The sequence below is a fragment of the Neolamprologus brichardi genome, chromosome 9 (genome assembly GCF_056152115.1).
Source record: "Neolamprologus brichardi isolate AB-2024 chromosome 9, ASM5615211v1, whole genome shotgun sequence".
In the NCBI taxonomy this organism is placed as follows: domain Eukaryota; kingdom Metazoa; phylum Chordata; class Actinopteri; order Cichliformes; family Cichlidae; genus Neolamprologus; species Neolamprologus brichardi.
Genome location: NC_142112.1, coordinates 27865741 through 27886412, shown reverse-complemented (window position 1 = coordinate 27886412; position 20672 = coordinate 27865741). Strand labels below are relative to the sequence as shown.

The following is a 20672-nucleotide window of genomic DNA, read 5'->3' as shown; positions in this document are numbered from 1 at the left end:
CTCTAAATGCCATCCAGTATTAACGAAGGCCCCTTAGCTGCTTTGGAAATTACTTTCATTAAACCGAGAGGGGGATTCATAAACAGGAACTGCAGGGGAAGGTGGCACGCTGAAAGAAACCAAAAGCCGCTCTATTCAACCTAGAAGAAAAATAAAGTTTACCCCAGAGCCGGTTATGATCCTATCAGTTAAAGAGTGCTCCCATAGGACCAGAAGGAGACGGGGCTCGAGAAAAACAGCCTGACTTCTAAATAAAAAAAGAAGAAAGGAAAGAAAAAGCGGCTCTCTTTCAGGGTGTTGACATTTGAAATCCAGCATACTGTATACAGTAGTATCAGAACAGGCTCTATTTGCCCGCTGGGGGGGTTCAAGATGAATAATATACCATGTGGTGCCTCAGGTAAACAAAGGGTTTCAGTTCTTGGCAGCAGCAGAAGACCCACCTGCCCACAGCAAGCAGAGGTCACAGGAAATTCAAACAGAATGGTAATGAATAACTAACCATTACCATGATTAAAGGGGGCGATGGGCACGGGAGATAAGTGTGTGGGGACCGTCCGAGCATGAGGTGTTTACAAGAGGAATTCCTCGCATTCCCCATCTGCAGTCATGCCACTCCAATCTGGACCTCCACCCACTGATCCACTGATGGTCACCCTCCACACCAAGAGGGACCCAAGGGGCGGAAAAGGGTCTATAAGCTCTATCAAAGTTAAAAGCTGCTGCGAATGTGTTGTGTAAGAGGGGTTAATGATTTTTTAGGAGCGTTTGATGGCGCCCGGAGCACTAAAAGCGCCATAAACGAAAAACGACTGAGAGAATAATGCCAAAATCTTTTGTTTTCCACACAGTCAGTCTACTGCAAAATGATGGCGCTTTCAGGGGTTTTAGCTTGATCAACTTTGTTTGATAGCTCTGCATGTTTAACATCCCCAACAGCAAACGTGCTATTTTTAGACCAGCTGTCAGATTGGCTCCAGGGATGAAAATGTTGGTCTGTTTTTCAGTCCACAACAGTGCTCAAGACTGAAATATATCCAACACTGTTGTAAGGGTTGTCGTAAAATCTAGTTCAGATATTCATTGTTCTCAGCATGCTAACCACTCTGAAGATGTCCTGATATTTACTCCAGTGTTTCTAGCACCTAATGAATTTTGTCATGTATGTCAAAAAATGCTGTAAAGTGCTGTGTCAGATAATCTGTAATAAATGATGGACGTAGGTTTTGTGTCTTAAAAAGTGAAGCCAGTCCTGAATTTGCCTACATTTGAAGTCTAATAGTAAAGAAGCCTAAAGGAAAACAATCATTCCTCTCAGCTGATCTGTAAATATTTTCTTTATGAGTTTTATGATCTCAGTTTTTGGTTTTGAGTCCTGCTGAATGCAACATTATATTCATTTAGCAAAATATGACCTTTTTTAGAGCCACTCCTTAAAGCTAAGAACAGGAAGCTTAGGATACAATTCACGTGGGCTCACCACAATAGGACAATGGAAGAGTGGAAAGGCGTTGCATGGTCTGAAGTGTCTTGATTTCTGCTGTCTCATTCAAATATTATGGTCATAAACAACATGAAAACATGGCTCCATCCTGCCTTGTATCAATGGTTCACATTGCTGGTGGTGTAATGTGTGAGGGATATTTTCTTGGCACACTTTGAGCCCCTTAGTACCACCTGGGGAGTATTGTTGCTCACCATATCTATCCCTTTATGACCACAGTATATCCATCTCCTGGTTTCTTGAACGTGACAATGAGTTCACTGTACTCAAAAGGCCTCCACAGTCACCTGATCTCAATCCAGTAGAGCACCTTTGGGATGTGGTGGAACAGGAGACTCTCATTATGGAGGTACAGCAGGCAAATCTTCAACATCTGTATGATGCTTTCATGTCAACATGGAGCAAAATCTCTGAAGAGCATTTGCAGCATGTTTGCAGAATTAAGAAGGTAAAAAGACCCAGTGATAGCAAGGTGTACCTAATAAAGTGGCTGATGAGTTTAGTCTTGTTGGTGTTTCCCCATACTTTGCCACAAAGGTTATTTAATATAGATTTAGTCAATATAAAGTTGTAAGAAATCTAAGAAATGAGGCATATTTGTTTATAAAGAGGTCATAAGATTGGCCTAACTCTGTTCTTTACTCCTGCAGTCTATACGAGTGTTTTATTTTTTCCACGGTCAAGTTCTTTAAACGACGCAGTTGCTCAGCATATTTTGCTCTTACATAATCCTGTTTGAACAGCGTTTGATTTTCTTCGGTACCATCTGAGAGCCTCTTTAATCCAACTGTCTCTCTGTCACATGCAAAATAAACTAGACGCAGAAGAAGGATCCCACTTTGTTAAACCCACATGTGAAAAGTGAAACATCGAGAGGTGCGATCAAGACGCCGAAGGTTTGTGGTTTAGGATCAATCAGCACATTTTTTTTAATGCATTTCAGATGACTGGGGCTAATAGGATTATGAGAAGTCCTGGGGGAGCTGCATGTTAGTTACAATACTAGAAGGTGTCAGCCCAGTGATTACCAGGTGTGAGGCTCACCTATGAGGATTAGTCAGAACCTCTAATGGATGGCAGGTTGTGACCACAGATAACAAGGAAGCAAATCGCAGCCCTGTCGTTGTGGAAAAGGCTTTTCCATCAGGTTAAAAAAAAAAACAGAGGTTCTAGTTTCCTTGGCAACTTCTTGAATCTGAATATGTGCAAAAGCAGCTCTGAACTTCTTGCACCACCAAAAAGCATAAAGATTCTCTGATTTGGAAATTGCTAACCCGTGTCAGTCTGACTTTGAATTTCTTACATTGTGTGTCCTTTGCTTCTTATCTTCGCCTCAAAGCTTTTGAGCACGTAATCAGTTAAAAGAAACCTTGTCTACCAGCCAGACTTGTCTGATAGAGGCTGCAGATTAAAGTGGCACCATATGCTTGGGAATGAAGTGCCCCCCCACTGCCATGCTAGAGCTTATTACTGGGCCCCTGTGTCACTGTCAGCAGCTAATTGTTCTTGTGGATTGAGGTGATGAGGGGGAACAACTCCCCTGTCTTGTCCTAAATGCTGGGTCATCTTTACTCTTCTTGCTCTGCAAATCAAAGCATTTCCTTGTCCAAACACACAATATGTGTATTTACAGCCAGCTGCCAGGCCTAGCACTTACACCACCCTTGTTCAAAATGCCTGCATCTAAGCAGAGGGAGCCAGGAAAAGAAGAGCTCCAGAGTATATAAAACCATTGCTTTCTTTCTATGCCCTGACCATGCCCCATATGGCTCATTTCATGGATGCTGGAGAGTCGGATTGAAGGGCCGAAGAGCAGAACTGATGTTCTTTATACACAGTTAGCAAAGTGGGAGCCAAGTCTGGAGCGAGGTCACATGAGGTAAAAGGAAGTATGTAGGAGAAAGGAAAATGATTTGTTCGAGTGTAAGTGAGTGCACTTTGTGCCACATTGTGCTTCGTGACAAAAGAACAGGAAAGATTTCTTCCCCAAGAAACTCTTAAGGTTATATCAGAGATTTCCACCATTTCATACAAGTACCCCAGGGGGCACCTTTGCAGCAGCTAAGCAGTATATGAAAACATTAAATCAGCTAATCGTAAAATGTGGACCTTAAAAAGTTTCAGCAGAAATGTTAACAGTTAACGAAAAACAATGGTAAGTAAAAGACAAAGAAATATTAAAATACATGAGTAATACTAGTCAGTACTATTAAAAAAGTTAATACAGTTCCAACACTGGTAACAGTATATCTGTTAGAATTAACTATCAAATGTTTTGGCTATAGATCAGCAAGAGAACAAGGTGGCTACATTTAATGGTTAAGTACATGAAATACACTGTTGTGCAAAAGTCTTGAGCCACCCCTTGTTTCTTTATATACGTGCAGCGATTTATTGAAACATGAAATACAGTCAAAAAGGCAAAAACAGAGTTTGTACAATTCTAATGAGCCTGAAAGTCAACGTGACCGCCTTTATTCTTCAACACAGCCTGAACTCTTCTAGTCAAGCTTTCTTGTCATTTCTTTATGTAGTTTCAGGAATTGTTCTCCAGACTTCTTGAAGGACATTCAAAGCTCTTCTTTGGATCTTGGCTGTCTTTTGTTCAATTCTCTGTCAGGATGATCCCACACTGCTTCAGTAATCCTAATGACTCGTAGTATTTCATGGTGTTTTTTCTATCCAGGTATGTACATTTTCTTAAGAACATGTCTTTCACAATCTGCCACTTATTCAAGTTTTCAAGTATTTTTTTTTTCAAATCATCTTCAAAATTACAAAATATACAGTTAAAAATACAATTCAAAATGTAAAACTGTTATCTGATATATGTAGCGATATGACTGGTTTATCCCTTGAATCAGGTGCGTTTTTCACTTTGAAATGATTCACAGGTAAGGATTAAGCAGCTAATCAGACAAAAAAGCATGTAGAAAATGGTCATGTAGAAGGACTGGACTGAAAAAGAGTGGAAAACCATAAAAGACCTTTAAAAAGATTAGGAGAAAGTCTGGCATGTCCTCTTTCCTTTAAAGAAATGAGGGGTGGCTCAAGACTTTTTTACAGTTTTGTACAACTGATGAAAATCAGTAAGAATAACACTGGAATTGGTTTATATAGACAGCTAACAGTTCAAAATTCGTACAAAACTATGGCGAGTATGCCTCTGATGTCCTCTTATCCAAAGGTGTCACAGGAGCTGACATTTCATTGTAAGCTAGTCATTAACCACCTCTGGGAGAACGCCTCAAATATGAAAATATCAGCACTTGTCACCCACAATTAGACAGAGAAGCTTATACAGTTTCCTTCCAGTCTCTCCCCCGTCTGCCTCTCTAGGCTCGGAGATTTGTGTCTTCAGGAGGCTAAAAAGCTGCCTGGTAATCTGAGACAGCATTAATAGAGAATGAGATGGAGCGAGGCGACCCCTCAAATTAATTACTATACACAGAGCGGCAAAAAAAAAAAAAGCTGTCAAGTGACACAGTGGGATTTTGTTTGTTTTGTGTGTGTTTGTTTGTGAATGTGTTTGTGATGCTGGTAACGGTGTCAGGTACGTCACCATGGAGACTGTGGCTTTATTGTGTGGGGAGGATGTTGATGCTGGAGCTGGCAGCAGACAGAAGCAACGTTGTAGCAACAGCAAAATCCGACTGGACAGCAGCTGGATAGATATCAGTTTTGTTTTTGTTTTTTTATAAACAAGACCCATTTAAAAAATTGATGTGAGCCTTGTCCGTCTTTCACATTTCCACCCCGACAAATTGAAGGCCCGGGACCGCTCGCCCACAAGATCCATGTTCACACCCAGATTATCTCATATACAGAATAGCAGTGCAGTGAACGAAAGGCAGCACGAACCCAATGAAAGTGCCGCTGAAGCTGCTGGAACGACTCCCCTCCTCTCATCCCCTCTGCTCCCTCGCAAAAGAGGAGAGTGAGGGTGTCCTTTGGGGAGAAGGGATGACTTGACGTTTTGAGTTTGTCAGAAGCCGCAAATAAATTGGACTCACTGGTCGCTCGACGGGCTGTTTGGGCTGTAAACACACTGCAGCTCGATATGTCAAACATGCTGTAGTAACTGCAGTTCTTTTTCTGCTCCCTTTCAGCGCTGTAATGAGAGTTTATGCATCTGCTGCTGCTGTAATAACCATATTTTTCTTGTTTCCTCTGCATAATGTGCTCTTGCAGGACCATATGTATGTTTTTGTAAATTTAGACTCTGTCATTTTATAATCCTAAAATCTCTCTATTGGCTTAGGCAGCACGTGTAAATACAGATAACAAGATTTCAACGAGAGTTATACATTTCTTTAGAAATTAATGCATTCGAACCCCTGTGTGTTGCAAACATCTAATCCATTAACAGTAAGTTAATTGTATAGTACTGTCTTCTGCACTGAGTCTGGATGCTAACTGCTAGTGAATGCGCAATGGGATTTTATTTCAACTGAGTTGCGCAGACATAGCTAAAAAACAACAAAAATAACCATATAAACAATTATTTATATGTACTGATATATATGTATAGAGAGAGACAGGTTTAGACCAGTATTTGGCTCCTTCATTTTCATAGTATTTTTATATGACTGTTTCATTTCCAAACATCTGAGGCTCTATGATGTCTCCCATCGATTAATGAAGTGCTGGTCCAGGTGTTGACGATGACAATTTTAATGAAAATTGGTTAGCCAATGAGCAAACCCTGCTTTTCTCCTTCTCTATAGAGATATAGCAGCACAGAAGTTTAAGATGCAATTTTAAAAGGTAAAATTAAAATAAATATTAAATCAGTATGTTATGAGCACACATCCCAAATCCTCTCTAAGTACTTGTGGGAGCATTTTGAAGTAGGAAGAGTTTATCTCAGGCCCCGCCCACTTTGTGCCACCAGTAGTTATTTGCCCCGTTGTTGAATGCCATTCGTTTTCTACAGTCTCCGGTCGCTCCGTCGCTGTGGATCGCTTCCAGGGTGGATGCTGCTTTGACGTCTCCGGTGGGGACAGAGACAGCATGTTTTATTTAGTAGGACTTTAAACTAGTGAAATGAGCCCAGGAAGTCAGGAAAGTGTTTGCTGAGGTCAAAGAGCAAGGGCCTGGGAGCCATTTTCTCATAGACAGCCTGAGTTCTTTTTTGCAACCAATTAATTGGCCATTTAAAAAAATGCATGCTAAATCCACTCACACAGGCTTCTCCTTTCAGACCAGGAAGATGCAGCATCTTTTATACACAGTCTATTGTCCTAGTCCTCCTCTGAAATGCGATGCTAAAGTTATATTACAAGCATCAAAATTATAGAACAACCAGCAGCTACGTTGGCACCAAGTCCCTGCAGCTGTAGCAATTCTCAACATCATCCCTGGGCTTCTTGTGTGTGAATATTGAAGCATTTGATGGCTGAAGCTTCCTTACATCTTTGCACTGCTGAACATAGTTGGTCAGCTGCCCGTTTGTAGCTTCATGTCACTGACTTTATCGAAAATGATTTGAAGCCATTCTGCATTGGTAGTGTGAAGTGGATATTTTCTGTATCCGCAAGAATGCGAGGGTCGTGATTGGACTCGTGGACGCCTGCAAGCTCTTCAGCTTTTTGTGACAACACAGTTATACTAAGTAGCATGCTAAGGAGCATAGCAAGAACAAGGTATTATAACAAGAACAACAAAGCACCTGTGGTTTTTGCAGCTGTGTGTGTACACAGCATAATCCCAACCTTAGAGGGTAACTGGCTCACGTGTCAAGTAATTCAGTTCCCTCAGGCCTTCCAGGTTATAAAAGCTGGACCATTTCTCTGCCTCCTCTCCTTCCACCTGGGTTTAATTTTTTGTGTTTGCGCTCCAAAGCACAGATGACATTTATTCATCCACTGACTATTTGCATTGCTGATATTGCTGAGGCCGACTTCTACAGCTTAAAACATGTAAATGTAATTTACAGACTGTAGTGAATGTCTGGAATGTGTAAGAAATTGACAGTTTGGTTTGCATGTTTTAGATTATGGTTAGCTGTGTTGTTATAGTTATCAACAGAAACAATATGCAAAAAACCCACTGGAATGGTCCTTTAAATTGAGACGCAAACAAATAACAAACCAATTAAAATAATGTCAGTGAGGTTTGGTTGCCACCTCTGCCTTCTCCTGGGGACTCGCTCCATTCTTCACTCTTCAACTAATAATAAATGCTACTGCTCATGCCACCATATTGTCCCATGTCTGGAATCACAGAGAAGAGAGAAGCGGTGGAATGATGGAGGCAGAGACATGGAGACACCTACAAATTTGCTCCCAGCCAGCTCGGTCTCCCCGCGGGGCCAACCATCTGACATTTAACTACGCTAGCTGTAAACAGGCCACTGGAATGCCATTGACATTCATTTTGTCTGGAGCAGTTTGTTTGCTTTTGTCACTCTCCTCATTGGTAAGCCCTGGAATTTTCTTCCAAAAATTAAATGCAAGCCGAGAGCAGCTAACAAAGACTAATATCAATCATTTTGTTCACTGGTCATCAAAGGAGTTCATGAGTTATTTTGGTTGTTGTGTACATATAAAGACAAATATATACTGATACATTTAGATTTAGGTGTGCAGAGATCAGAACTCAAGCACCAACTTGCTGCTAAATTATAGGTATTTTTTCACAATATTCAGCCCTGAAAATATGTGGAGTGAGGTGAACATACTTTTAAAAAAACTGTAGATTTGCTGTTTTTATGTCATTACTTTAACAGAAATCTTGACCTAACTTAAAATCTCTACTTACAAAATCATTGTTAAAATAAAACAACTGCTGCCCCAGCTCCACTGTATGGACGAGAGGCACTTATGTAAATTTTTTACATAACCTCATCCAAGGTCAGAATGACATCTGAGCAACTCTAAAGGAAAAGCCTTAAATTTGCCTAATCAAAAGTGTAAATTAGAGAGTAAGCCAGTACACTGACTAAAGTACTGGCTGTATATGTATCATTTATTAAACTGATACTTTACTAGATTAATTAACTGGCCTATAAATAGTGGAAACTGGACGGCAGAGATCCTGAAGCTGAAAGTCCAGAAAACAAAAAATGTATTGAACTAAATCTTGTGTGGAGGGAAATTACTATGAAACATATAAATTAGGTTTTGATTCACATTAACCTGCTTCATCCATTCCAAAGCCAGTTTTGATGTGTGTTTGGGATCATTGTCCTATGGGGAAACCCAACTGTGCCCATTAACCATTTAACTGTTGATTTGAGGTTAAGTTGAAGAATTTGGAGGTCGCCCTCCTTCATTATTCCCTCCACTTTGTGCAATGGTGCAGTAGCACCGGCATGATGCTACCACCACCATGCTTAACAGTTGGTACGGTGTTCCAGAAGGATCTGACTTGTCCAAGCGAGCAGCTGCACATTTTAGGCAAGCTTGAAGGTATTTTGAAACAAGATCTTCCTTCTTGGTCCATACTCTACCAGTTCATGGCAGGCTTGAGCCTTGGTGGTTCGTATGTTGTTCACAGTTTGGGTGTTTTTCCAGATCCGAACTGTCTTTTTGATGACTCCTCATGAAAGTTGCCATTCATGTCCAGCAAACAAACCTCTGAGTTCAAAGTCTAATGACAAATTTATCGCAGTATAATTTTTTGATTAAAAATCGTGTTTATTCCTCCAGTTACTTAGTTACAGTCGCTTGTTAACTATTTTCGTGCAGATTTTTCTGTAATTTGTCACTCGTTCCATATTTGTCTCCCGATGGGAGTCTTAAAAATGTATGATAATCCCGTGTAATTATCCGATGAAAACAGCAATCATTTTTTAAACACTGTTAATTTTCTCACCTGTTTCATGTAAAAACTAAGAGGCGTGGACCATCTGTGGTTCATCACTTAATCATAAACTGTCTGAAGCACCCACAGTTCTTGCTCCATCCCTTGTTTTTAACCACTTCTTCATTCATAATAAACACTGCTGACTGTGTGAGCAGGGGTGTTGCAGATATCATCCAAACCACGCAGAGTCTGCCTTGTTCCTCTGCTGTTTACCTATTCATTAATTCAGCCGTGAATAATGGCACGGGAGAACCGAAGCACCTCATCCTCTAGTAATTAAATGTCTATTGGTGAGGCATTTTTCTCCTGGAAAGCATTTTTAAAACTGTCACATGTGCGCATACACACACTCTGAGAAGCTGCCGGTGGGTGTCTTGGGCTGGCGTTGGTAATTAGCATGCTGAGTGGTTGCACTGATTGCTTCATTATTTTTCAGATTGGCATCAGCGGGAGATATTTGATGGATATTGTTTGAGTGTAATCCATCCTAAAGCCACTTATACAGTACGTGCATCAATTTCTTCAGTTGTTGATGTTGCTTCACACCTATAGGAACAAGCCCATGTATTTAAAAAATGTTCCTCTAAGGCGCTTGCACCCTAATCTTGATCCTCTTGCGTCAGGTTAAATGGAGCTCCAAACCTCAGTGAAAATAACCACCATCATTGTGTTACTCAGCACACGGATCGTGTTATAACTTGTGCTCTCTTGGTCTGGGGTGTTGGAGTTATGAAAGCGAGGCTTATTAGCAAGGCTCAGATCCTGTGTGTTCTGAAGAAAAAATCAAAATGGTTTCAGAATAATTGGCTTGTTTTGTTCACAGCAGTTCAGCCTGACACTGTAAGCAGGACAGCAATTATCAACCCGGTTTCGCAAGGATTATTTTTGTCAATGAAGGAAATAGTGGCTGCGTGTAATTGGACATTTTAGGCACACGAAATTGAGAATTTATAAGGCGCTAGATGTTTCATGAAGGCTTTAGTGCAGTACATTTTATGCTTAAGTGTTTATCTAATAGACTATTGATCAAAAACAGTCAATTAATAAATGCAAGATAGAAGTTTCTATGGTAACATCACCCATTTATTTGTGGACAACTGTTTTGAAGTCTGAAGGGTGTTATTTTGGCCATTGCAGTATTGTTTTTTGGACCCAGACTTGAACACATTTTAACTTAAAGGTTAAGTGTCAAGTTATTAGCTAACGCCAGTTAGCTGGTTAATAAAATGCACAAAGTATACGTGCAACATAGACAGAAATATCTGCTAACAGGGGATAGAATATAGTACTGTGCAAAAGTCTTGAACCACCCTTCATTTCCTTATATTTTGCTTTGGAGAATTGGGAATGTTAAAATGTGCAGACATACAGGACATACAGTATGTAAAGCAAAAACAATGTGTCCACTTCTAACAAGCTTGACAGTCTGTATTTGGAGCATTTTTATTCTTTAACACAGCCAGAACTCTCGTAGACAACCTTTCCTGTCATTTCTTTAAGCAGGCTTCAGAAATATTTCTCCAAGCTTCTTTAAGGACCTTCAAAGCTCTTCTTTCTGGTTGTTTCTGTCATTTGTTCTGTTTTCTGTCAAGATGATTCCACACTGCTTCAGTAATGCTGAGGTGCAGACTCTCGGGAGGCCAATTCATGACTGATTTTGTTCCACTTTGTGCTTTTCTCCATTGGCAGTTGTTTTTTGAGGGGTACATTGACATACAAAAAATAAAGCTGTTCCCAATCAGATGCGTTTGAGATGGTACTGTATAGTGGATCAAAGTCTGTTGGTTCTTTTCTGTGTTCATAATTCCAACACCATTGGGTGAAATGCAGCCCCAAGCTAAGACAAAGCCTCCACTGTGTTTTACAAATAGCTGTAGAAACTCATTGTTGTACCTCTCTCCTGACTTCCTCAACATATATGGACAACTACAGATTTCAACCAGATATCTCAAATGTGGATTCATCATTCCATCAGCGCTGTTGCCGCTGATTTTCAGTCCAGTTCTTGTATATTATATTGCATATCTGGCGTACCTTAAGTTTACTTCCTGTTCCCCTTCTTTAAGATTGGCTTCTTGGAAGCCACCAACTGAGACCATGTCTGATCAGGCTTCAGTGAACAGTAGATGGATCAACTGAACACGACTTTCTGATGCTTTTCTGCTGGAGAAATGCCAAGTATTCAGCTAAAAGCTCTTTAGGAATATTTTTGTTGGTAGAAAAACACAATTGTATGCCAGTCAAACTGGCTTTTTTTGTAGATTCATATAAAGAAATTGGAACAAATTGTGTTTTTGTGAGTAACAAAGTGCCTAAAGATACTATTTAAAATGGGAACTTTGCTAAGTTGTCTTTTATTTGTAGATACATCACTGGTTCATCCCTTGAGTTAGGTACTTTTTTAAAGGTAGGTCCGTGCTAAGCAGCTTTCCAACAAAAATATTCCTCTGAAATGGTCAGGAACAAAACTCTGAGAGACCTTCAGAAAGCCTGGAGAGCTGCAGCTCGAGAACACTTTTAAAATAACAACAAGAAAGTCTGTCTCCTTGGAAGCAAAGTATAAAGAAATGAGGGGCGGCTCAAGACCTTTGCACACTATTGTACAAATAAAATAAACATTAAATTTCACTCACTAAACAAACTAGAGCACAGACTTATTCCTGGAAGTACAGCAAACCGCACAGCAAGTCATGTGACTCATCAGATAATTGGATAAAAATATTTCTCAAAAGTCGCATCCTGTTGAGAGGTCCAATTTAGCGACTTGGATTTTTAGAGGAGAAGCCATCTTTCATCCTCTGGCAGCTGGGATAGGCGCCAGTCCTCTCATGACTCTGTATTCTTTAAGATTTCATACAGAGTCATGTAAAAAATTTATCCATTTCAATATGGGAATGGACCGACTCCATTTAGATACAGCTTCAAGTGGCCATTCAAGGAACATCTGTTTTTTAAACAACTTGTATATAAACATTTTCTTCCACTTATCTGGGAACGACTCGCAGGAGCAGCAGTCTATCTGGGGGATCACTAAGAGAGATGTAATGTGTGGGACATGCCCAGAACACGTCACCCAGGAGGTTCCTGGGAAGCATCCTTATCAAATGCCCGAACCACCTAAACTGGCTCCTTTTGATGCGGAGGAGTAGTGGCTCTCCTCTGAGCCCCTCTCAGATGACTGAGCTCTTCAGGTAGGTTTTTTAAGGTGGAGGAGGAGGCCAGCCACCCTTCAGAGAAAAATTATTTCCACTGCTTATATCCGCGATCTTGTTCTTTCAGTCACTACCCAGAGCTTGTCACCATAGGTGAGGGCAGGAATGCAGATCGACCAGTAAATTGAGAGCTTTATTTTTAATGCTCGCCTGCCTTTTCACCATCAGCATCACTGCAGCTGTGCCCCCAACCCGTCTGCCAATCTCTCGCCCTCTTCTCCCCTTACTGGCGAACAAGATCCTGAGGTACTTAAACTCCAGCACAAACAAATGTGCAGTTAGATAAACTAAGATGGTAAACGTCTTTTCCATTTTTCATTATTTGTTAGTGAAAATAGTCATTTATAGCTCAATTGGAAGAAAGACTGATGAATGGATTGCCCCTCATTGTGTACAGATTTCAGTGAAACCTGTACATGATGATCACCTAATGGGTCAGGATCATGTTTGTCATTTTCTGGGCAGAAATCTGCAAACTGTGATGGATCGTGAATCTGCTCTTTTCCCATGACTGGAGAGAGAAAACACCTGCTTGATACTTTGTCAGTTTCTGCCACTTCTAATTTGTCGTTTGCTGCTTTCCTGATTACAGCACCTGCATCGTCGGGCGCTTTCTGCTCAGTGATATTGATCCAAATGTTGTGTCAAACATGTTCCTCTCTGACACCTCCTGCACTGCAACCGGACTCCCACTAGACCAGCATCAGCAGGATCTCACTTTAAAATGTCAACCCTGTCAGGCCTCCAAGCCATCATATCATCTGTCATCTCTGAGTGAACATCAGCCCCAGAGCTGCAGGAGATGTTGATTCAAGTCATTACAGCTGCTCTGCTCGCTCCTGTAGTGGCTGGAAGGGGGAGGTCACCCCTGGGAGGACTCTAGGGCGCTCTTAGGGTTTGCCCTTCACGGGCATGTTTGTGTGCTGCAGTACGCACAGTTTTAGTCTTTAATTGCCTTATTAGAGCTTTAGTCTGTTTAGTGAACTGAGCAACCGGGGTGCTCATCCATAAGTAAATTCTCCCGCTTCAGGCCAATTGTCCTGGTCGTGTTGTTGTAGAGCGCATCTGCCTTCGCCTGTCACTCTGAATAACAATAGGTCTAATTGATGCAGTGTCTGTGTGTGTATCAGCATACAGCGAGCCAGACACACTCTACACTAGAAGCTCTTGGAGTTAATCCGTCTCACTAATGGTGGTGGGTGAGGGGGGGAAGGAGGAGGAGGAGAGAGGAGAACAATGCGACATCTTTCCCTCCGTCTCTCTTGCTGTTTGGGCTCCGGACACGTGGTCATCACCCGGCGGGAAATCTGGGGACCTTGGATGTTCTGTACGGATGTTGCTCCTCTTGTTCGCTCGTCCCAGCTGGCTCTCAGCAATCTCTGCTGCACCACTCAAGGAAACGAGGTACAATACACACCCCAACCCCCCTCCATGCCTCCAAAAAAACATCCCTACTGCTTTTCGTTCCTGCCATTGTCATGATACAAGAGGCTGCGTCAAGAGGTAAAATCAGGAATGTGTGTACAGAGCGTGGAAAGTCCTGGAGATTCTGAGGTGTATGCTCTGCTGTTTCTCCTGAAACTGTGTTTGGGGCCCATTAACTGAGACAGGAAGCGTTGAGACAGAGTGGAAACAATATGAATTTCCTGCTTTGCGATGCAAATTCTTGGGTACAACACGGACTTGCTGTGTCTACTTCATGGACATTCCTAAATGTGCCAAAGTTTCCCGTTTCCTGCCATTCTCCAGACGTAGCTGCTGTGTGGTTCATAGATACTCGCAGTTGGATTATCAGATCATACGTCCACAGGAAAGCGTGAACTCCGCTGCCTATTGTCACATTTTTACTCACTTACATCTTTAAATTCCACGTTACTGAATAGTACTGGATGAAGAGGATTTCCGAGGTTAGTTATTTCCTTCGGTGGTGACATCAGTTTCCTGACTTGCATTCAAGTATCAGTTATGTGGGTTGCAACCCAAAAAATTCAGCAGTTCGCCATCTGTTAAGCAGCACTGATACCTACATTTATCTTTTGTTTTTTGTCCTCGACCCCCCAGGATGCTGAAATAAGCACACTGTCCCACTCCGCTACATCTTATGTTTATTTGAAGGGATTACGCATGTTTATGGTATTATTCCCTCTGTGATGGTAGCTACCCTGAGCCTTTTGTTCTGCGTTAAGTAAAAACTAGAAGAGTAGGAAGTGGCTCATGCCCTGAAGGCACAACCCTTGGTTAGTCATCTTGCATTTTTAATCTGCAAGCCTCAAGGCAAATAAAATAGCTTTCATGTTCATGCATGACACTTGGTTAGATGACACGAATCATTTGGACATAGTAACATCAGACCAAATTGTGTCCTTCTTATATATGAGAGCTGGCTTTTGACAACCAATGTTTTCTGCAGAGGTCGTGTGGACGCGAAGGCATTTTTTGCTGACGCAGAGGTCGTCGTATCTTCTGTGGAAGAAGTTTTAAGGCTACAAAGTGTCGACTCCTCGGAAGCAGCGTCACATCAGGGATCTCTGGTGGGAAGCACTTTGACAAATGGTCCTGCTTAATGTCGCAGCAAGTTGTGCTGCAGTGCACAAAAAAGTGTTTCTGCTGTCGCAGGGCCAAACATTTATATCAAAGCTTGTGTTCTTGCCTAAATGCTGATTTTTCTGAGTTACCTGCTTAGTATAAAAGGCTAAGGTGCATTCAGGGAGGCCTTGCGGGAAGCGTGATGTCCACTGGGTAGCCGGAGGATAGATGGCGGCTGACAGCACCCTCGGTGTTGCAGCACTACTGCTGTGTCATGCTATTTTGCTCTGTTGTTGGCTTGTCTGTTTGTCTCAATTTTAAATCTCTGGAGAAGTGTCTGCTGTTATTCAATATGTGGAGCTAAAAATAGCCTCTTCCTTAACAATCAGAGCAGAAAACAGATGTTACGGGAAGATGTGATTGGATGTTTTGTCCCACGGAGACTGCTAACCGTTTGTCTGACAAATGCAAAAAGTATCTTTATACATCAAAAACAGGCTTTAAAGTCACACCTTGTAAGTTCATAATTCATTTGTAGACTTTGCTTACTTTGTAAAGTCTTCATTAGTTTGCATTTTTCATCCTCTTTGCCAGTCATTTGACTCTTTTCTGTTGTTAATGTGATACAAATTTAGCATCGTACTCAAATTACAATCTCAAACATGTATAGGGAGACCGATCAAAACATGACAGAATAAAAAAAGATAGTATGTCATGGTTTAACGTAGTTGTAAATACTACCATTGTACTAGTACATTAATATCACCAGAATGTTATCGATAACAATACAGAAAGTGTAATGTAAATAACATAATAAGTAAAAGTTTAAGCCACCAAAAGCCACAAAATCCCCCAAAATTAGAAAAATTGTTTAATGTAATATAGGAAATACAGTAAGACACAAGAAATGACTGGACTCAGGTCTTTAGTTTCTAGTCTTAAACCTTTAGAGTTCATGAATCTGGACATATTGTTAAGCACACCATGTTTGCAACAATACTGAAATATTTTGTGGCATTTCACACTATCCCAAACCAATGACAAAATAATCCACGAATCAGTGTTTTCAGATACTGCAATAGTGGCATTTTCCTCAAGAGAACTGCGCTCTCTGGGTATGTTCCCTTTTTCTGATCGTTCTCTGTAAACCCTGGAGACGGCTGTGTGTGGGAAATCCCAGTAGATCAGCAGTTTATGAAATACTCAGACCAGCCCATCTGGCGCCAACAACGACACCACATTCAAAATCACTTAAATCACCTTTTTTTTCCATTTCTGATGCTCAGTTTGTGCTTCAGCACGTCGTCTCGATCATGTCTACATAAAACTCCATGCACTGAGTTGCTGCCATGTGATTGGCTCATTAGATATTTGTCTAAAGGAGCAGTTAAACAGGTGTACCTTTGTAACAAACCTCTTTTGCCTGCTCTTTTGGAACATAAGGTTCATGTTCAGTTGAATCGAAATGCCTTGCCACTGGGGATCTTTCGTCTCTATGCCTTGTGCTACTTTTATGTTCAAAGATTCTGATTTTTAAATCTCATTTTCCCTGCATGTATTCACCTAAAAGGACATTTCATTTAGCAGACCACATATCGGGCTTTACAAAAGATTCTGCTTTCAATTTTCAACTTCTTTCCAGTGTGGGGATTTTGTCCCTTTCTTCCTTTCAAGTGCTGAATTTTTTTCAAAAGTTAAGGCAAATGTGCAGGATCGTATTCAGAAAGACCGGCGCTTTTCTCGAACAGCCCTAATGTGGATTTTAAAAAGGTGAATATATGTCCATAAAAAAATTCTCTCTTGTACGGTTTGAATAAATTCAAAAGATTGTTTCAGTAAAAAGGTCTAACATTGGGAAAAAATACTTTATTCTGCCTCCAGCTGAGTCACTCTGTGTCCACCGACGGGTACCTTTTAAACTATGTGAGCTTGCCCTGAAGGGCAGTTTGGCCACCAGCTGGTCTGCCATCACCTTCCCTGACAGACAGTGAAGTGTGACAGGTGTTCGACCTGCTGCAGATGAGCCGTCAGATGGAGGACAACCACGTCTCTGGCATTACAGGAAATCTGATGTACTGCTGAGCTCCACAGTCACACATACAACCTTGTGCACTCTGACGGATTAGCACTGCCAATCAAAAGTTTTGCATCACTTTCTCTTAGATAAGAAAAGTGAATAGTTCCAAGTAAAACTTAAAGGGTCAAAAATGCAAAATGCTTTTAAATAATAAAGCTGTGACAGGAATGCTGGCTGCTTTATTCCCAGGAGTTAGACCACACCGATCTCCAAATTCACTCATCGTTTGGATCTGACACTACAGTCCACTTCAGTTTCTTTTGAACCACAGGAACTGCATTACTGTAACTAACAATGATCCTAAGAAACTAAAGTGAATACATCTGTAACCTTTAATTATTGTATCATGCACTGCTATGATGCTATTGCGGTGATAAAATCTTTTCATAGACAGACACACATATACCAGCGAAAGTGCTTTAAGCTGCCTTTGTGTTAGATCTTAGTGGAGGACCAGGACCCCATCTTCCCAGGATGACACACACAGATGAACTCACCTGGTGACAACAATGCCAGCCTTGCTGTTTTTGCCAGTTAAAATGCTTTCTGAGCTGAACGTACAACAGGCATAGCCTCAAATTAAATTTCTATCCATTTACTGTCTAAGGAGCTTTCCCGGGGAATTCGGGGCACAGTACATGTAGTCAAGGGGAAAGCTAATGCTCTCTTGCACTGCTCTTGAGTCAGCCTTTTGTTATGCAAGCAAAGGACCCTGAATTTTCATCTGATTTAGTTTGTAAATCTCCCGTGGTTCTTCCTGTCTGCTTTTTTTTCTCTTTAGAGCATTTGATACAACATAAGTTTTGACATTTACCTTTAATTTTTCAGCTGTAATAACACTTTGGCTTTTTTTCTTGTGATCTGACATTTGCAGGATAACTGTTAATGCAGAATACCTTTGGGTACACATTATATGCCAATTTTCAACATTTCTTACAAAGTAAAAATGGTATTAAAATGTTTTCTTAAAGATACCACCAACTACCTGTTAAGTTGCCACTCAAGCTATGTTTTCTTTATCACATCTATCTATCTATATATATATATGTAAACTCGGTTTGTGCACAGGAGAGCACACAGATTATACATAAATAAAAATAAAAGTTGTCTTTTCATGTAGATGTTGGATGGAAGTCTTTAAATTATTCTTCATCATTTAAAAATCCCATTTTCCAGCTTCCAGAGTCGGCATTAAAACGCCCTGTTTGCTTCAAGGGACTTAGAGCATGAAGCTCAAGTTTAAAGTAAAGATGAGAGAAGGCAACGAGCAAGATACATATTTGGATGAAAGCATGACATGACATTAAAGAAGTGGGAAGCAGAAAGAGATGGGAGATGAACGAGGGGAAAGTGCTTGCAGCTCAGGGTTTATTTTCCCTGATCTTTTACGTTTAGGCCTGTGTTGAAACTGCTGTTGGAGATCGCTTTACAGACGCGTAACCGCCTCTGACGTCTCCCAGCTTCAGGCACTCAGATGGCTGAAGATGTGTGCCGGAGGACACACAGGTAGGAATGTTATCGCCAGCAAATGGCTTGTCTCAGGTAAATTTAAAAAAGCCACACTCTTTGAATCCAAATAATTGTTTTTCTCCATAATTCTTTGGGATTTAGAGAAATTAAAAGTCTCTGGTTGATTAGCTCTCCCTGCTTATTTTCCAGGTATAAATTTAGACAGTCATTACGAGAAGGATTATGTGCTTGTTATCCGTTACTGTGGCCTCACCGAGTGACACAGGTCCAATAATCAATGTGACAGGGCAGGAGAGACAGATTTTACATATCAGTCTGTCTGCTGTCCCGACACGTACAGCCATGCTGTGAGATGTAACGGCCTAGAGAGCAGGCTCTGAGACAGAAGGCAAAAACGAGTCTTTGATCAAATGTTTTTCCTCGAGTGTTTTAGATATGAAAGAGAAAAAGGGCAAAGAGTAGCGTTTTAACTCAGTAAGGCAGCTCTATATGCAGGTGGTTATTCGCTTATTCTCAAAGCAGCCAATCAGACACCTTGTTATTTTTTATACTAGTCAACCTGACATCCGACCTGTCGCATTTTGTCCTTTCTTATTGTTGAAAAAACCAGTAAGCAGCCCTTTTTCCTTCATTAGTGCAGAACCTCAAAGGAAAGCATGTAGATGAATAAAGAAATGTGATGCAAAGCTTTAAAATTTACTTTAGAAATCCATCTTTAAGAGTTTATTTAGATGTCTTTCATGTCCTTTTTCATGAATATCAATCGGATCATTCACATAATCTCGCGTGTGATTAAATATCTACATGCAAGGAGGTGTGTCACTATTTCCTGTGGGGACTGAATTCATGCATTTCTGTGAGTGTCTGGATTTTGGTCAGACTGAAGCCTCAAACCCCGGATGAAAGTGTCATTATGCATTCAGTAAGTGTGGTGAATTTAACTGTCATCCTAAGCCCTTTTTTTTTTCTTTTTTTTTTTTGCAGCGATGTTACTTTTTGATTCTCTCACCGGTTGTGACAAGCGTAGCGGGACACGACACATTGTAGTTTCACGTTACTCTTCATCATCAGTGAGCCGCTCGCAGCAGCATTCAGTCAGTCACTCAGTCTGGGGGGTGGGGGAGTGTGTGGGTCACGTGAGGACGAAAAGAAGAAAGAGAGGAAGAAGAAACGAGCGACGGAGAGAAGGATATTTACGACTCAGACAGTGGCGAGGGTGAGCTGCATCCCAATGTCTGTTCCTTTACTGCCTGGCTCAATAACTCTCAGGAGAGTAGGTATATGCCTGCGCGGAGATTTGCAGGTATTGCAGGTGTCAAGGTCTCCAGGAGTGTCTGTGTCTGAGCACTATAAATAACAAAAAAGCCAAATATCACCCACTGGGGAGATTTTATAGTAGATCAAATCAGCTACTGTGCTATATGCATCATGTTTAGTACACTGAAGTTCTTCGTAATTGACCCTTTTTTTTTGCTGTTATGTTATAAACATCCCAAAATCAACCACCCTTTGCACTCCGGAGGGTGTGGTTGATCAAAGCAGGCTTTTGTCTGTTGACGCATTTGTATGTAAAGATGTAACATCCAAAAACTTTGGGCAGAGAAACGCTGGGGCATCTCTAATAAAGTGTTTCCTCTGCACTGAAGTCTGTCAGGTCTGACTTAATCAAATCCCTCCACTGACAGCGCTCTCAATCATTCCAAGTGCCTTTCAGTCTGCAGTGTCCTTTTTCCAGTGACATAACGAGTCTGTCACAGCTTCTTCCCTGGGGCTCTGTTACCTGTCTCACTCTTTGTACCAAGCCCGACCTTAGGTGTGTGTTACACTGTGTGCCGGAGTATGTCAGGCAGGTCTAGCCTTCCCTCAGTTCCCGGCGTGATGCCGTACTGCCTGGGCTGACACCTTCTCTTACAGAATACAGATTCTTTAGCTCTACGTGAGTTTTCACTTATTTGAGACGTGAGCTCAGGTTGGATTTATGTGAACAAAACTGACTGACTTGACTGCTTTGAGATTTAAACTTAATTGAGAAAGAATTTGGAAATATTTTATTTATTGATTTTTAAATAAATGA

The 20672-nt window shown here is 41.1% G+C and overlaps 1 protein-coding gene across 2 annotated transcripts in view; it reads left to right on the top strand.

Annotated features, from left to right (window-relative positions):
* Window positions 1–20672, top strand: part of tmem108 (transmembrane protein 108) — a 57767-nt gene that overhangs the window by 3671 nt on the left and 33424 nt on the right. The window contains exon 1 of one of the 2 annotated variants that reach the window (XM_087846246.1): window positions 13769–13929. The exons of the other annotated variant lie outside the window; for it this stretch is intronic. The gene's annotated coding sequence lies outside the window, so the exon portion shown is untranslated. Of the gene's footprint in view, window positions 1–13768; window positions 13930–20672 lie in introns of those variants that run through there. 2 annotated transcript variants of the gene reach the window in all.